The sequence below is a fragment of the Perca flavescens genome, chromosome 24, assembly GCF_004354835.1.
Source record: "Perca flavescens isolate YP-PL-M2 chromosome 24, PFLA_1.0, whole genome shotgun sequence".
Taxonomy (NCBI): Eukaryota; Metazoa; Chordata; class Actinopteri; order Perciformes; family Percidae; genus Perca; species Perca flavescens.
The window spans coordinates 16,308,828-16,323,934 of NC_041354.1; the positions used below are offsets into that span (position 1 = coordinate 16,308,828).

The window sequence follows — 15,107 nt, forward strand, 5'->3', positions numbered from 1 at the left end:
AAAAAAAAAAGAAAGTACAACTATGTGAAGCGGTTACAAGGAAAGTTTTAAAACCAGCTCTCTAAACTGTCCAAGGGTGGATTTTAAGAAGAAGGTTTTGGGAATTTGTTCCAGGAGTCGGGTGCTGATCGCTGTAACCACAATGAAGAGATCACATCGTGTCGAACAGCAAGTCAAGTTTCGGGCTGCAACAAACAAGACCGTTTGGGTGGAAAAAACTTGCTCATAAATGTCATAGAGTGATCAAATAGATATTAAAAGAGAGATGCAGGCAAAAAAGGGAAACCCCCATGGAATAGAAATTTGATTATTCAACTTAGTTTGGTTGACTTTTAAATAAGTTGCAGAAAACATTGTTTGCGATGAACAGCCGCTTAAGTTTTTGCTCTACAAAAAGACAGTGTTGAAAATGACTCACAAAAAAAGAATGACGCAGTAAAAAATAAAATAAATAAATAAATAAGACAAGTAAAAAATATTTGTGTTGTTTATTCTGTGTTATTCTCAGATACTTCGTCGCGCATTAAAGTGGTACTAAAAATGACTCGTGAATGTCTTAAAAGAAGTCTTGAAAGTGCTACGCCGATATGTTTAAAATGTTGGTCTCAAAGTCTATAATTACAAATAAAAATTGTTACTGCAGAAAATATTATTTGCCCAGGTCAAGTTCCTGTAGCACCAAGCAAGATAACTATGTTTTTCTTCACTAAATCTATAACAGAAGGTAAGCTGTTGGGGAAGATATCGCAACGCAGATCTATTTCCTGCTGCACTTTGGCAGCTTCTCCCTCACTCTAATGACCCACACATACTTGCCTCGCTGCCTATGTAAACTCTCATTCATGCTGTTGAGGAGAGAGGCGGGGCCGAGACGCTGCCAGTAAATTTCAACCATAGAGATCTAACTCAACTCACTTCCCTGTCATTAAAACGGCAGCGCCGCTGCAGCTCCAGACATGCAGCGTGTCCAAAACCACAACAAGAGCACCAGCACACTTCCAACTTCAATATCTCTAGGGCTGGGTATCTTTCAAAAACGTTCAATACCGGTACCGGTACCAATACCATGACTTTGATACCAGTTCCTTAAAGCTTAACTACAGTGTATTTTTTCAACCTGGATCCTATTTTCCATATGTTTTTGTGTCTAAGTGACTGATGGGAACAACAATCTTTGACGGTGGGCCAGTATTAAGCGAGAGCGCTGTAGTCGGCAGCGGGGGAAAAAGCTACAATGTAAGTTAATAGAGCAAATGTGCAGGTTTTGACGTTCACAAAAGTGCTTGTTTTGCCGCTGACAGTCTCAGATTAACATTCTAAGTGTCTGACAACATTATAAGGAGGTTGACCTATTTGTTAAAGAGTAAGATCCTTCTTTTAAACATAAAAACATCAGCAAAGTTGCATTCAATAAACCCACCACACTCCATGTGAATAAACAAAAACAAAAAACAAATTTTAGCATCGTAAAATTCACTTAATTCAAAGTCGACAGAAACGAAATTAAACTATGAAAAGAGGTTTTGGGTCGTCTTTACACTTTTCCAACAATCACAAAATAACTTAACCCTTGTGTTGACTTCGGGTCAAACTGACCCGTTTTCAATTTCAAACCTTACAATATATTGGTAAAATAACTTAAAACACAGAGCGGCCAAACCATACAATATATCGGTAAAATAACTTGTTGGAAATGTGTCTGCCGCAGAAGAGAAAGAGGACATGAACATAATTTGGCATTGCAGAAATATTTAATGGCTTTCCCTCCATTTTAATGCTATTAGTTAGCTATTCAACAGCTTTATTTTCGCTCTCAATAATGTGCAGCATTGTGTGAAATGTGCTTTAAATAAAGTCAACAGTATTAGACGTGTAACGGGTTACAATATTGTTGTGATAAAGTGCGTTAACTGATGTATAAAAGCTATAAACGATGACGCGCGGCGGAGTAACACAACCAACAATCTTTTAAATAGATTCAAGACGGGGTGCTGAAATAAAAGAAATACTGAGATAATGTCCAAGACAGTGATTTGTGGTCCGGCTTAACTGTTGGATCAGAGTCCTTTTTAAATTAAAAACATCCTAAAAGAGGTAGTCTGACATCAACAACATGTGTACCAGCTGGAACGTTTTTTTCTCCACAGCCACGCAAAAAACAAAACATTCATAAACGTTTCCAAAAGCAAAAGAAACTAATCACGATTGATAACAAGCTCCACAGCTGTCATTACGTGAATTTGGCGTTATTGTTGGAAGGAGTCTGTGTCCAATCAAAGCGCTTGGCTGGAGCTTCTCATTATGTAAAAAAAAAAAAGGGGGCACATCTATCAACAGCTCGCTGATTATCTTACGAAAGGAGATGCTACATGTTCGGGTCGATAAAAAGGGGAAGTGGAGTCAGGAAGCAGCTTGTTCCTCTGAGGAAAATGAGATCATGACAGTTCAATTACTGCATCCTGACTCTGGAAACATCTCTGCGCTGTACACACACTTTAAAGGGGAGAAATGTATGTGTGTGTGTGATATTTAAAATGTCTTCCAGTTCCAGTGTTAAATATTCTTTAGAAATAAAAGTTTATTGATCTTTGAAAAGGTGTACCTGCATTAATATGCCATTATCATTATATTAGATGAAAATGGTCTCATAACGACAATATTATCGTTTATTGCAATCATTTCTGGGACAATGTATTGTCCAGCTAAATTTGTTGTCGTGAAAGGGTTATGTCTGTGTGTGTGTGCGTCTTTGTGTGTGTGTGTGTGTGTGTGTGTGTCGGGATCAACAAATGACAAAAACAGAAAAAAAGACGCTTCCAGGAAGTGGCTTTTTGAAGTGTGAAGGCTACCGTAGCTGTAATACGTACTTTGAACTGCGTGGTGAGAGAGAGTTGATTGCGATATATATACGATCTCAACGCCAGATGGGAGAAATTCCCACACATTGGACCTTTAAAGTCATTTTTGGAGTACAGTACTGGAGCAAATGTACTTAGTTACATTCCACCTCTGGTTTCACTAACGGTCACCTGATGCAGAGCGTGTTTGGGTAACTTCAGGCGCTCAGGCGTTCTGCCTCACACATCCCCGCATGATTTTTGTAAACGTTTCCCAACTTCAAAAAATGAAAGAAGAAAAAAAAAATTGGGAGACTGGGACCCCTAAACCCCTCCGCCAAATATGCACACATAAGTCTGCAACTACTACAGAACATGCACTCTAATACCTACGTACAGCATGGACCGAGCTCCAGGCATGCAGAAGCGTCCCCCCTGAAGCTGCATGCATCAGGGACGGTTCTCACTTCACACCGATCACCACAACCAGACGCTCATTTCCTTAATTAGCCGCCGCGCTCAGGCTGAAGCGGCGCTGCAGATTGAAATCAGCTGCTGTCGTGTTCAAGTGGAGAGAAATCCGGCAGCTTCTCGGAGCTTTTTAACGCTAACCCAGAAGGAAAGCAACAACTTCTGCTTGATCTTTGCACTCTATTTTGATCAACCTAGGATTTAGCTTTAGTGTTCCAGTGTGTGTGTGTGTGTGAGTGTGTCTGTCTGTGTGTGTGTGTTTGTGTCTGTATGTGTGTCTGTGTGTGTGTGTGTTTGTGTCTGTGTGTGTCTGTCTGTCTGTCTGTGTGTGTGTGTGTGTGTGTGTGTGTGTGTGTGTGTGTATGTGTCTGTCTGTGTGCACGTGTGTGTCTGTGTGTGTGTGTATGTGTCTGTCTGTCTGTCTGTCTGTCTGTCTGTGTGCGCGTGCATGTGTGTGTGTGTGTGTGTGTGTGTGTGTGTGTGTGTGTGTGTGTGTGTGTGTGTGCGCATGTGTGTGTGTCGGGGGTCAACAAGTGCACACCCAGAAAAAAAGCCCCTTCCTCCAACATTGTTTTGACAGCATAAAGAATCTCCAGGAAGTGTGTTAAGGGCTGGAACTACCACTACTTTTCATTAATCAATAATTTACCATTTATTTGACTGACTTGTTGAAATGTAAACGTCAGATATCAGCTCACATCATATCATATCATAAAACACGTTGAGAAGCAGAAGAGCAACAGACACGTCACGTGGGACAACAGGCATAGAGCACATCGTGTCCTTGTCTTTTTTTGGGGCTAACTTTGGCCCCGTTTAGCCCAGTTTTGGCCCCGCCTGTGGCTAGATCAGAGGTTAGCAGACACCTTTGCTCTCCACCACGACTTCGCCCCAAGTGCTTCCTCCCACCCTGACTTCCTCTGTAGAAACATGACTTCCTGTCAGACACAGAGGAGAGATTAGTTACCGTGTTTTAAAGCTTTTAAATAGCAGATGGACTGGGTTTTACTACTATTAAACTAGTCTTTTCTTACTAAGGGATTAGCGTTGTTTGTTCAATAACATCTATGTATGTATGTTGGATGTCTGTCAGTGTTAGGCAAGTTACTTCCAAAATGTAACGGCTTTATTTGCCAGGTATGAGGACACATATTATTATTATAGATTACTAGCTGTCATTTGAGACTTAGACTTAGAAAACTTGAATGTCCCCGAGAGGCAATTTGTTGTCCAGTACAGGCATATATGACACATAATCCATAACACAACCATTGAACCAGACATCTACAGCACTGTTTATCTAATACATAACCTAGATACATCAATAAATAGAATGCAGTAAAAAAAGGAGTATGTTGCACTACCCTAAAAGGCCTAATGTTATAAATAAATGAAACTACGGCACAGTACTTCACACACACACACACACACACACACACACACACACACACACACACACACACACACACACACACACACACACACACACACACACACACACACACACCTTATTTAATTTGGTTATTGCCATGGCCATTGCCAATCTGATCAGATATAGTTGGAACATGACAATCTTCTCTTATTTATTCCTATGGGTGATTTTTGAATGTCCATACCAGAGTACAATACAATACAATAGGAGAGAATACTCTCTAATTAATTAATATTACAATATTACTGTCTACGAATTGAAATGCTTTACTACTACTTTTACCAAAATAACCGCACCACAGGATCAACAGAGTCTCATCTTTATCCACTTTAAAAGCCTACGATGTCGGTAAATTCTTTCTTAAAAAAGAAAAAAAGAAATAAATACACCACCACTACATGTCGGGTTAAAATGCGCTGTAACTCGCTGTACTGAGATGTTAACGGGTGTGATATTACCAAAATTGTGTTAGTAATGCGTCAAGAAGGAATACATTCCTGTGATTGCGTTACTCCCGACACTGATGCCTGTATGTATGTTTGTACGCTTTGACCTCCACGGCTTCGTGTGCACGAAATGTGCTACAAAAACACAGTTGTGTTGCGTTACAGAGAGGACCAGACAGCCTCTGCTGCTCTGGGTGAAAGGTCTCTGTGGTTTGGGGTCGGTGTTGACTTTCAATGAAAACTGTCTCTGCTGCACGCGTACACACACACACACACACACACAGAGACACACACACACACACACACACACACACACAGAGAGACACACAAACAGAGACACACACACGCACACACTCAGAGACTCACACAAACACACACACACAAACAGAGACACACACACGCATACACAGAGACACACACACACACAACACACACACACAGACACACACAAACACACAGACAGAGACACACACACACACACACACAGACACACACAAAACAGAGACACACACACACACACTCAGAGACTCTCTCGCACACACACACACACACACACACACCCACCCACACAAAAAGACACACACATACAGAGATACATACATACACACACACAAACACACACACACAGACACACATACACACACACACACACACACACACACACACACACACACACACACACACACACACACACACACACACACACAAAAGCCAAGCGTGACCTCTGTTCAGAGTTTGCTCACAGGTGCGTTTACTGTCGGCTCGTGCTCTCCAAGGCTGGAGAGAAGACCTAACGTTTCCAAACAGGTTCTAAACAGGAACTCAGACTGTCTGACCTGAGTGTGTAAATGTGGCGGTAAAGAACACACCACGAGCCAGAGAGTAAAACTGGTTTTCATTCACCGATGAGCTCCTCCTGCTGCTCGACGGGCTGAAGGCAGGCGTGTGTCGATCACTGGGTCGGGTAACCGTCACTCCACGGTTTTACAGCGCGTCTTTCATCGCTCCGTTTGGCGTGCTTTTGTCGGGCGGTTTGTGCGAGGGACAGCTGAGCGAGACAGCGATGCAAATCGGCCATGCAAAGTGGAGATAGAAATCTAGACGAGGTTCAGTGGAGCTCACCTGAGCGAACCACTGGAAACAAAAACATGAAAGCCAGATTTTGACCGTCGTCCTCGGGGCAAATGGGACCCGTTTTCAAACTTTCTATCTATCTAATAAATCAGGAAACCTCTGCGCGTGTGTGTGTGTCTGTGTGTGTATCTGTGTGTGTGTCTGTGTGGTCTGTCTTTAAAATATCTCACAAACTGCTCATCCAATCTACCTCAGAATTGGTTTCCTGGGTACCCAATGGACTTGGGGTTTGGAATTTGGAGCAGATTGGATATTGGATATTAATAAGCTGTGAATTAAAATAAACAACTAAACAATAAAGGTTGAGGGGGAAGAAAGGCGCTGCCATAAAGCTGGCTCTTCCCTTCACAATAAAAGGTCCAGCTTAAATTCAATCAGAGCATTTTGCTAAGAGGAAACTCAACAGAAAGGCAGTTCTACCCTTCACAATAAAAGCCCAGCTTTAATTCTTCGCCACTTCTTCCTTCTCGCTCAGACCCCCCCCCTCCTATGCTCCCCCCTGGGTCCGGCTGTTCAAGTGGAATTCTAACTTATTAACACTAATAACATTAGCGTCAAAATACCACCACATTTTGGTGCTGCCTGGAAGACAACGTTGGGGGCTTAAAACACCAAACACCCAGTTATTTAAAACAAAGTGGACAGTTTTTTTGGGGAGTTTTCTTTGCGGGTTTTTGGACATTAAAAAAGGCACTTGGTGCTGTGGAAAACGTATGTAAATGTAGCCTAAGTCTGATCTCACACACACACACACACACACACACACACACACACACACACACACACACACACACACTCTGGTCTTCCCCAGATGCCTGGGCAGGTTTCTACACGCACCGCTCGTCTGCTGTGTTTTGACTGCGATCCTCCATGCAGAGGGTCTGCAGGTCCAATGTTAATCGCACTGGACAGACTGAAGACATCCCAGGACTTCTTCCAGGACCTTTCCAGGACAGATTCCAGGACTCGCTCCACAACAACACCAACCTTAACCCTCAGAGAACGGAGAGCCCGCTAGAGGACGGCCGCTAGAGATCCGCAGGAGATCCTTGTTTACTTGGTCCTGTTTAAATCAGCCTAAAATAAAAATGTTACAATTTTAATACTTTTTTTTTATTATTATGGTTGATTGACATATACTTTAGACATATATATTAGCTTAGATTGTACTGATTTGAGGGATATGAAGATACTCCAAGAAATGACATCACAATCAGCAATAAATACCAACGTAGGCAACCAAGGGACCATTTCTATTGCAGAGTTCAAAAGGGTTACCAAAGGCATTCCTCGTCATTTACAGCAAATCCAAGACATTTAATCACTGGCATCGACAACATCTCTGCTCTCTGATTGGCTCCGGGCCCGTCCTGAGCTGTTCTCTGTTCCATTCTCTTCCAGCTATTTTCTTTCTTTTCTATTCTGTTCCTGTCTGCTGACAGAACCGGTTTGTCGCAACAGCGTTTTCAAAAGGTCTCTCTGTTGGACTTTGGCTCTCCTGCCAATAGAAATATTGATGCTCAGACTCCACTGACACAAACCTGTTCGCTCTCTTGTTTTCCTCTATCCTTCTTCCTCTTCATTGAAATACATATTTGAAACAATGAAAGCGAGACAACAGCAAAAAGAAAGTGGCTGCGGTCTCGAGCCTATTGCACGACAATGTGGCCGACCAAACTACAAAAACTCTCAACTAGTCTTCCAACAATTATTTTCAAATAATTACCATTACCATTAAGTCTATTAATACAAGTATGAAGTATTATAAGAATAAGTATTAAGTCTGCCGATTGACTATTCAATGACGTGACTAATCGCCTTGGTCTTGAATCTCAAAAAATGCGTATTTTGATGAAAAATAGGTTGTTTTCATGGTTAGAATAGCAACAGTTTATTTAAATAAAGATAATTGTGGGGCCCAACCCATGATAATGAGGTAACATGGCAGTTTGAGTCAGGACTTTCCCAAATCTGCTCATGTTTAAGGGCGGGGAAACGTTTCATCTGCCCTCTTACCTGATTGTAATGCATCTCTAAACGTCCCTACACTGTTAAAAAACAAAAGGTCTTTCATTGCATTTCATTTCATCAGATGTTATGTCAACAAAACAAAAAAAAAATCTATCCAAGGGACTTGAAACATTGCATTGTTGTGACTATTACAATTGCAAGTTGATATTTAGTTATAAAAACTTGGGAATAAGTTGTAAAGACTTAGCATAGTTGTTAGGACAACTTAATATTTGTTGTTATAAAAACTTGGGAATTAGTTGGAGGGCTAAATGATTGTTGTGCTCTCAACTATTATCGTTACGTTGGCAGCACAATCCACAATAATTCAGTTCAACTAGTTCACTCTGTATTTTAAGTTGGGACAACTAAGCACTTTTTACAGTTTATGGTGCATAATATATAATCAAGTTTATTTCATGACTTTCCCAAATCTGCTCATGTTTTATGGGCAGGGAAATGTTTGAGCTGCACTTTGACCTGTAACGCATCTCTAAGCGTCCCTAATATTCCGGGAGTTCCATAACCGGCATCACTCCTGTGATTTCGTTCTCTTCAGCAGCTCTTCAGTTCGCCTCGTTTTGCCCCGGGACACAGGCAGGTCCCACCGAACACCGTTAAAACCAGGCATCTGTTTCCTGGCGGTGGTTAGCAGGCTCCGGAGTCCTGCCAAAAACAGGACTTGCTTGTGTTTTGGGGCCCGAACCGCTGGCATGTTATTCTTTTTTTTCCTTTATTCCGCCAACACCGTTTTGTTTCTGTCGACGCCTCGTATCAGAGCTGCCAGTCAAATGGCAGGAAAAGAGAGCAGGAGAGGGGGGGGGACATGCACAGGCACAGTGGGGGACAGCGTGTTCAAAATTCGACAGAAGGACACTCCCATCATTCCTATCTTCGAAACGGTATCACTTTTTACCTGCAGTTTGGCTTCACAGAATTATATGTAATTTGATTTCAAATTTTTTTTTTTTCATGCCACTTGCAAACTACTGTCTACACAGCATTTTTATCCCAAATTGTCTGATCTAAAACAGTAGTTTAAAAGGGTAAGAAAAGAGGAGCGTGAAGGTGATATAACAGGCCTAATGTGACCCACGCATTGGGCATGCTCTGTACTCTTTTTAACCTCGCATGCCGACTTAGTCCACAACAATTCAGAGAGGTAATTGTTTGTGTCATTTATCAAGTAAAAACACGTTCTCAAATGGTTGCCAAATTTGACGTTGTGCTGCTTTTCTGGTGTATTTCATAATACAATGATTCTTTGCAGACTGCTTATCGGATAAAACGAGCAATGTTAACGCCGTTGCCTTGAGTTCTAGGAACCTGTGATGGGACATTTTATTTTACAGTTTAACCCGGCTTTTTCAACTTAAAGCTTTAGTGCGCGCGCACGATCACGGAAGGCTTGTATCATGTGGCTGCAACAACAGTGGTGTGGTCATTAGTTACAATTCCTCATGCTTTAAAATAAAGCTATAGTCCATGGCTGCAACACAACAAGCGCCTGGAAGTACGGCGGCCGCTACGGAAAATCCAAACTTGCGCGTGTTTAATTTGGAACTGATCATCGGATTTGAAATTTTAGTAAACGATAGGCCTACGTCACACTTCCTGCTTCCGGAAAGCGGAGTAGGGAATCAGAACTTCCGGTCAACAGTCCCTTTCTCCATAAGGATTTAGATTATCAGCCATAATGTCTAAACCATCCGAGGCAGACTGACCACGAGCTACGAGGTTGTGAAACAAACGTTTCTGCTTCTGTAGAACCTAAAAAACCTTATGAAATCAACCTTGTTTTAAGAAAAACATGTTTTATCCGTAATCTTATAGAGAAAAACTAAACTACCCACAATCCTAAGCGTAACAGCAGCGTCTCTGATTGGTCCAACTCGCTCTTACCATAGAAACGTTTACTGTACCCGCGAAACCGCTAACGGCTAGAGCGTGCTGCTACCATTGAAGTCTCTGATAGTTTCTGTACACGGTCTTGCAACTTTTGCCTTTTTTTTTGCCATTTTCTAAATGTTTTTTACTTTGAGAGAGTTCATTTACAATCCCGACCACATGGTCGTCGGTGACTTCAGGCAGGTTGCGGTGAGACTAGGTCCAAGCCGTATCTATCGGGCTCTGTCATTGTAAAAAGCTAACTGGAAGAGCCGTATCCCCACTCAGAGACCTTCTTCCAGTCTTGTTGCGTGACATAGGCCTATTCTAATTTAAAAAACAAAATTGTAATTGTAATTTTTGAAACGATTCCAAGCTGGAAACGGTTCTCATTGCACAATCCTGTAGCTAGTTGTGGGGCTTTTTGAGCATTATCCAACAAAGCATGGACAAGTAACTGGACTTGAGACCATGAGACAGGTTAAAAGGTGACGCTGGGAGCCAGAAGAAGCTCAAAAGGACCCCGGGTAGCTTTTAATCTGCTGGGAACACTGGCTCTGAACTGTCCAGCTGGAAACACATCTGGAAAACGCATAGAGGACGAGGGAGGGGGGGGGGTGTGCAAGAAAAAAATACTGAATATGTAACAAAGAAAAGGGCTGCACTGTATACATGTATGCATGTGAGTGTGTGTGTGTGTGTGTGTGTGTGTGTTTCCTGAGGCCCGGCCGAGGAGGGAAGTTCAGCCGAGCTATTATAAGACCACAAATTAGGGCTCTCCGCAGCCAGAAATCTCCTCTGCCGGGGCCTCATCAACAGCTGCATGAAGACTTCACTCCGAAAAAAGCCATCCACTCGGGATTTCAAAAAACACACACACACAGAGAGAGAGAGAGAGAGAGAGAGAGAGAGAGAGAGAGAGAGAGAGAGAGAGAGAGAGAGAGAGAGAGACCCTCAAAAGCTGACTCCTAACATAAAACTAATGTTTTCATCTGCGAGAGCAGGCAGTGCAGCGGCTGCGTTCTCATTTCTTGCGAAATACGCACGGCCCTTCCCTTTGACACGTGTCATTACCGTCGCCGCTCAGGTGTGCTAAAACTCCCTCCATCATTTGTCAGCTAAGTAAACACATCTTCCCACGCCAACGATAAGGCAGAAATAATGAAGCGCTTGATAAAAGGAAGCCGCTTTGTTTTTTATTTGAAATTACACGTTGGTACTGAAACCAACAGATGGATTCACTTCTTCTTTTTCTCCTCTTATCTTCTTGCTTTTACTACTTTTTTTTTAGTTCACTTAGAAGTTTAGACGTACGATGTATATCAATTACCCGACGCCGGATGGTTCGGGTCTTTTGTGTTTTGTGTCTCTTTGCGGTTGTTTTTGCATCTTTTCGGAGTCAATTTTGCATCTCCTTTGTGTTCAGTTTATGTCTTTATGTGGCTGTTTTTGAATATTTCAGTGGCGGTTTTTACGTCTTTGGAACCCGTTTTGCATCAATTTGTGGTTCTTTGACATCTCTTTGGAGTTGTTTTGGTGTCCTTTTGGTTGATTTTTCATATATATATATATATATATATATATATATATATATATATATATACACAGTATATTTTTTTTTTTTTTAGATAATTTTTTAGGGCATTTTGGCCTTTATTTTTGACAGGACAGCTGAAGAAATGAAAGGGGGGAGAGAGGGGGGAATGACATGCAGCAAAGGGGCCGCAAGTTGGAGTCGAACCTGGGCCCGCTGCGTCAAGGAGTAAACCTCTGTATATGGGCGCCCGCTCTACCAACTGAGCTATCCGGGCGCCCAGATTTTTCATTTTTGTGGCCATTTTGCTTTTCGTTTAGCGCCTCTACGTAGTCGTTTTGTGTCTCTTTGTGGTTGTTGTGTAGGGGTGTCCCGAACCCGATCGCAAGTATTGGATCGAGCCGATGGTGGGCATTTTCTCGACGCACTGTGCGTCCATTTTCCATTGCAGATTTTAGTACGGCCTCAGCGTGGCTGCTCGTCACAGCGGCACCGCAGTAAACTGCCATGACCCGTTCTCTTAATACATCCATGCGTGTCCTAACGCGACACAAACACACAGAACGTTGAAGGTGTGTTGTTGTTGCCACAGCCACAAGACACATTTTGTTTCAAATGAAGCTGGAGGCAGCAAAAACAACTGTTAGCAGGTACCAGGTACTTTTTTTCGTAATGGAAAACCAAAAAAAGGCGAGAAGAGTCGAGGTGAGTCGAGGTACCGTGTAATGGAAAAGCGCCAGTAGTCATCTGTTTTTACAGAAGCGGATAACTCCAGTTCTCCCCAGTTCTTCCGTGATTCCACCAGGAAACCAGCTTACAGGCCGCTATTCCCTGGAGCCGACAAACACAGGGACTATTAGGCACAAGAGGCGTCACTAAGTTTAGTTTCCGTTGTCCAGCAGTTGGGGTTTTGCTGGGTTAAATGTATTAAGCTTAAGGCATCTTTAAGTTACTTTTGTTTAATTAGTTATTTTGGCCTTTCTTGTCTCTTTGTGGTCATTTTGTGTCTTTTATTGCCCCAAGGGTCTCCGGATCCCTTGCACCCCTGTTTACAGTGGGCCCGTTTAAGTTTGGTATTTTTCTTTATACTGTATGTATATATATATATATATAAGCAAATGTATATTTAAAACTAACTAAAGTGACAGGCCAAAAGAGCATGTTAAAAAAAATGCACGTTAAATATAACTTTTTTAGTCAAATGGAGGCAAAGACAGAAGAGACAGAAAGGCCGTGAGGATAAAAAACAGAGCTGTGTCTGAAGATGAGGGAGGTCTGGTTCAGAAAATGTTCACAATGGGGGTGTTGTGAGCGTCGGCCATGGGATCGAACCCCCGGGCATTTCCCATCAGCCCGTCGGCTCCGTCCTGCGACTCGGGGGGGGGGGGTACGAAGAAGAAGAAGACGAATACGGAGGACACAGAGCGTTCCTTTCTAAGCCACATCCTGCTGCTGCAGCGACGACGCGGCCCCGGCCTTCCCATGAGCCTTTACACTCCGCGGGTCGGCCTTTGTTCACTGAGAGGCATGCTGGGAAATTTCGCCTGCAGACAGACTCTGACCGGTCCTGTTTGGCAACGCCGCAATCTCAATGAGAGGATTCAGCGAGGCCGCAGACACTCTTTTTTTTGTTTTTTAAACTGTGAATGTCTTCATGTTAGACAAATGGACTCCCCACCCACCCTCCCCCCCAGGTCTTAGCGTTGAGTGTCTGGGTCAGATTTGATCCTTTGATGAGATAGTTCCTGCTTTCAATCAAATTTCAGACAGCTTTAAGGATGCAAAGTTATCGTACAGCTGCGTGTACAACATTTGGTTGAGTGAAAAACATGTTTAAAATCTTTACAGCAAATCTTTTTTATTTAGATTTAGAATAAAAATGTGTAAATCGATCTCGTGCACGGTTGGAGGCATTTTAAAGGTTTTTCTTGTCGCCATTTTTCTAGTCTCGCATTGCCAGCTGTAGCTCCACCGAGCTGCGGAGGCCAAGTCCTACACCCCAGCACGCCCACTCCGCTCTGCATCAGCCAACCTGCTCGCTGCCCCCGTCGCGGCGAGGGACGACTAATTGCTCAACGAAATCCTGGCTGCTTGCTGTCCCCGGTCATCCTAAATGGTGGAACGAGCTCCCCTTTGACAGCAGGACGGCCGAAATCCTACGCATCTTCAAAACCTACGCATCTTAAAAAAAAAAACACGTCTTCCAACACAGTTGCACTTTCATTTGACTCTTTGTAGTTTGGCTTATTTAAAGCTAGTGTAATTGCACTTAGCTCTTGTTGTCTGGAGTTTGTACCTTTGAAAGCAATTAATTGGAAGTCGCTTTGGATGAAAGTGACATGTAACATGTAACATGTAACATGTAACGTAAACAACGAAGAGAGCGGAAGGTGAGGGACATCCAGGGCACTGGTGGAACCCTCTGCACTGGGCGGTGGATGTCGTCAATGCACTTGCATCACTAGGTTTTGCTTTTTTAATGACAAATCTGTCCATTTTTGTCTCACACACGCACCATTTCGTGGGGGATGGAAGGGGGGGGGTCACTAAAGAGGCGTTTTTTTCATCCGAGAGACGCTGTGATTGGTGGACAGGACGTGGAGCAGGGGACTGACAGCGACATAACCAATCGCACTATGACAGATGCTCAACTTAGCACCAACTGCAAGGTTACATTTGAAATGGATGTAGCCTGCTGGGTGCTCGAAGCTCCGGAGCACCCACGGTATCGGCGCCTGTGGCCGGGACTATCCGGTATTTGGGCCGCCGTCGATCCAGACTACCATTTCTCTGGCTCTGGCCCAGCAAGATGACCTCTCCATCCTTAATTCAACCTACAAAACCCGGATTGGTTTTGATTTTTTACTGCTGCAGCATTGCTTTGTCATGAAGCTGTTGCATGAGTTTCTGGGATATTGCATTACAGTTTGGCCATTTTCTGCAGACTCTATCCATGCAGGGTTCTCCCCAGGCCATCATAGTTTAGGTGCAGCACCTGAGCAGTTTTGGGCAGCACTTGAGCCAAATGAATCTCACTGAAAAGACTTTTCACAGGTCTAATGATTTTACTTTATATAATTTATGTCTTTAAGCTTTTACAGCGTTATTTATCTATTTTCTGCTCTAGCTTTGCCAACATCTTAGACACATATGTGGTATGCTCCAAAATAATGGGGAAAAGAGACGCAAAACGACCACAAAGGGACACAAATCGAGTACAGAGAGATGCCGAATGACCACAGAGTCCCGAAACAACCGAGAAGAATACCAAAATGAGACACACCACGACTAGAAAGAGACGCAAAAACTCACGACGACAAAATCCCACAAAGAGACACAGGAGACCTGAGACCTCC

General features: G+C 43.0%; 1 protein-coding gene across 3 annotated transcripts in view; it reads right to left on the reverse strand.

The window, feature by feature from the left end:
• ahr2 (aryl hydrocarbon receptor 2) overlaps positions 1–15,107 on the reverse strand; it is an 82,362-nt gene that overhangs the window by 40,646 nt on the left and 26,609 nt on the right. The window contains exon 1 of one of the 3 annotated variants that reach the window (XM_028571453.1): positions 7,158–7,285. The exons of the other annotated variants lie outside the window; for them this stretch is intronic. The gene's annotated coding sequence lies outside the window, so the exon portion shown is untranslated. Of the gene's footprint in view, positions 1–7,157; positions 7,286–15,107 lie in introns of those variants that run through there. 3 annotated transcript variants of the gene reach the window in all.